This window comes from Mastomys coucha, unplaced genomic scaffold (genome assembly GCF_008632895.1).
Source record: "Mastomys coucha isolate ucsf_1 unplaced genomic scaffold, UCSF_Mcou_1 pScaffold12, whole genome shotgun sequence".
Taxonomy (NCBI): Eukaryota; Metazoa; Chordata; class Mammalia; order Rodentia; family Muridae; genus Mastomys; species Mastomys coucha.
The window spans coordinates 78350826-78354913 of record NW_022196894.1 but is presented as its reverse complement, the minus strand read 5'-3'; the positions used below and the strand labels follow the sequence as shown (position 1 = coordinate 78354913).

Below are 4088 nucleotides of genomic sequence, written 5' to 3'. Positions count from 1 at the left end.
TCTCTCTCTCTCTCTCTCTCTCTTTCTCTCTCTGTGCAGTGGAGATTATGGATCCAGTTTAGCTCCCATGGGAAAATGGATGGGGCGTTGTTGTACAAAAACAATAAATTAAATCAAAGGACAAGAGACATGATGGGGTAGGCAGTCATTCCAGGGTCCTCAGCTTGAACTAAAAGGTTTGTGTGTGGGGTAGCTCAACGGGTTGCATAAGCAGTCCCTCTCAGATAGCCAGTGGGGGCCCTCAGGCTTGAGGTTGTAGGGTGGAGGTGGGCCTGTGGGAGATGGCTTCAGAACAACCTGACTGTAGGCTGGTGAGGGATCCAAGGAGTTGACTTAAATGCTCTCTAGGAAAGCAATGGGGCAGGGGGGCAGTTCTGAAGGTATCTGGTCCTCTGTTGTGACATCATGCTGTAGTTCTCTGCACTTGGGACAAAAGCACTTCACTAGGCCACAGATGCATAAAAGGGAGAAAATGATCCATGTGATGATGACCACGATCCTCCCAGACCTTTCTTTCCAGGCAGCATTCATTGTCACAGCATCTGAATCCTTTGGGCCAGTTTAAGTCGGTCACATTTTTGTACAGCCTCCTTGACGCTTACTTGTTGAAGACTGGAAAACAGGCCAAAGATGAAGGTGAGTGTGCCCAGGACCCAGGCAACCGCACCCTGGGAAGGGGGCCACTGAGGTTCTGTGTATCAGAAAATCTTGTCTAAATAGTGTTTTTAAGAACGGCTTCAGGAAACACTGAAGAAAGGAGAGAGATGAAACAGCAAAGGAAAAGATGAAGCGAAGGCTAACATTCGGAAAGCATCCAGCAGCCCTGAAACACAGGATGGAATCTAAAGGACAAAGGCTGGAGGGATGCCTCAGTCTGTAAAGTAGCTTCCATGTAAGCAAAGGGAACTGAGTTCTGATTCACACCATTGATATAGTGGGATATGCCTGTTGTGCTAGTACAGTATGTGCAAAAGTAGAAGAGAAGAGTACCTGAAACTCACTAGCCAGTGAGATGTGCTTAGTAAATCAGGATGATCAGTGTGAGAATCTCTCTCTCTCTAAACAACAAACAAAAAGACAGTGCAAAGTTGCACAGTGAGGTAACAGAAATCCATTTCTGGCCTCCATACGTACATGCATAGGTGCTTACAGACCGATGAGAATATTCAGACAGAGGCACACACAGAGACATATTTAAAATAGTACATTGTGTACAACACAAAGGTGAACTTGACTTTGGTAGTGGAATTAGTACTTACCGTGCCAAAAACAAACAAAAAAAAAAATGAAAAAAGAAAAGACCTTGCTATTTTAAACCTCATCTACAGCTTAAGGTAGATCATTCACCTAGCAAGCACAAGGACCTGGATTCAAATCAGTGTTCTCAAAAGGAGAAAATGCTAACTTCATGGTTAGAGCCGGAATTACCAGTTACAAGTCATCCTCCCCCACCTGGGGATTACTAACTCAGGCTTTGGCAGTATTCTGCATCATAACTCCAATTATTCTTGCTAAGTGTTCATCAAGCAGGGTGCCACATACGCTAAAAACTGAAAGAAAGGTCATCCAGAGACTGCCCCACCTGGGGATCCATCCCATATACAGTCACCTAACCCAGACACTTGTAGATGCCAAGAAGTACATGCTGACAGGAGTCTGATATAGCTGTCTCCTGAGAGGCTCTGCCAGAGCCTGTTATATACAGAGGCAGATGCTCACAGCCAACCATTGGACTGAGCAAGAGGCCCCTAATGGGTTCCCCAGTGGAGGAGTTAGTGAAATGACTGAAGGAGCTGAAGGGGTTTTTAACCCTATAGGAAGAACAATAATATCAAATAACCAGATCCTACAGAGCTCCTAGGGACTAAACCACCAATCAGGGAGTACACATGGAGGGACCCATGGCTCCAGCTGCATTTGTAGCAGAGAATGGCCTTGTAGGACATTAATGGGAGGAGAGGCCCCTTGGTACTGTGAAATCTCAATGCCCCAGTGTAGAGGAATTTGAAGACAAGGAGGCAGGAGTGGGTAGGTAGTTGGATGGGGGAACACCATCATAGAAGCAAGTGAGGGGGATGGAATAGGGGGTCTCAGGGGGGGACCAGGAAAGGAAATAACATTTGAAATGTAAATAAAATATATTCAATAAAATATTAAAAAAAAAAAAACCTTTGAACTGCTTCTTTCCCCCAAGGTAACCAGCATATCCCACCAGCACATTCACTTCCCACAGCTCTGGCTGAGTGATAAGATACCATTTGCTGGTCAGTTTTTCATCTCCCAACACACCGACCGTGTAAAGGCAACACCTACAACAATTTTCTCTGCACACTGTCACGGTCCTCAGTCAGCCAGCATGCTCCCCTATGATCAAGAGAACATGTGTACCAAGATGGCCCAGCCATGCACACGGTGAATGATACAAGCATCATAGAAATGCATCACTAACCTTTATCTGACAAAATACTTACATGGAAGACAAGGTATCAATTTTCTTCCCACCTGAGAAAGATTTCAGAGGCTTTTCATGGTGCTTTAGCTATTTCATTTATAAAAATATAAGCAAGTTGAACAAAACCCAGGAATCTATGAAAATCTGAGTAGTGAGAAACACCAGCAGGACTGGGTGCATGGGTAAATGAGAGCAGATAAATTTGATTTAGAAGAATCAATAAAACGAACATGAAGGAGTAGCAGAGAGATAGAAAACGATAAGGTGCATTATATGTGGAAATTATCTTCTCAAGGAGCTTCTCGCTCTTACATCTGCAATCTGTTTCTGCAAAACGCATGCAGGCATATAACCTATATGTGGAAGCTAGACTTGAATGGTGCGGTGGCCAGTGTGTAAAGATTGTGTTTATGTCACTATCCCTGGTGTTATTTTTGTTTACTCTGCCTGTTGACAGAATTCATATGCATCAAAATTATACTATTAGGAAATAGGACATTCCATGTGTCCGTTTATATTTTTAAAATGTCACAAACCATTATACCTATTCATTTACTTGTCTAGAAAATTGCCTGTTTGGGTTTTTCTATTACCACAAAAGAGGAAAAATGTGCAACTGTGTGTATAGGCAGATAGCCTGAGACCTCTATAAATAGACAATCATGCTTCTGCCTTCCTGTCGCCATTTATGCCACTTTTTCTAATGATCATGTCTTTAAAAATAATTTCTACTTCCGTGTTACAACAGCGTCTTAAGATGTTTTACCAGGCTGTTTGTAAGCAGGTGACAGTAGAGCTGCAGTGGGTAGATTATGATCTTAACACCTCCTTTTGTAAATGCTGTACTAGCTTAACTGTTCCTTTTGAAATTAAGAAGAGGAAGAGACAGATTGATGGTACAAAGGTTCCCTAATCATCACACCTTCTTACTTTTTAATTTCTTTTAAGATACATGGGGTCATATTCCTTCATGGTTACTTCATGTTCCCTCTGGGCAAATAACTTCTCACTTCTCTCTGAAATTATGGAATAATAGCCTATAATTTGTTACTTGCCAGAATAATATTTTCTTAACTTCAAGGGCATGGATTTTTCTTCACCAAATCATCCTCAGCAAATATAATGTAGGACAATAAAGGAAATGCAACAAAGCCATAGCTCGTTGTCAGAAAAGTCAGCTAGTCAATTTCAAGGACATTCTCAGGGAAGAAAGAGAGAAAAATGGAGTCACACAGTGGCTAGAAAGGAAACTGTTTGGTGTGAGAAGGATCATGATGTGCAGTGTGGATTGTCAGAATATTGATCAGAGCAGTCAGAAATCATTGTGTTGTCCACATGTAGTATTGAAATACTTGATGACTGTACAAAGGCTTTCATGGGAAGGGCATTCATCACATACTGGGCAGACGTATGCTTCATCTCAGGCAGCACCTACCATACAACTATCGGTTTGACTGACATAATGTGTTTATCAAATGCATCTTTGAAATGAAATACAATTGAAATTTATATTGTAAAAAAGAGTTGGGGAAGCATTTGTTTCTTCTATTAATAAAGCTGCATTTTTATTGATTTTCTGTTTAGGTAATTAACTGTATTATTAGTAACAAGCACATTGGTGGTAGTGAAACAACCC

General features: G+C 41.8%; 1 pseudogene; it reads right to left on the bottom strand.

The window, feature by feature from the left end:
- Nucleotides 1–194: 194 nt before the first annotated feature.
- LOC116083667 lies at nt 195–3871 on the bottom strand (annotated as a pseudogene).
- Nucleotides 3872–4088: the final 217 nt, after the last annotated feature.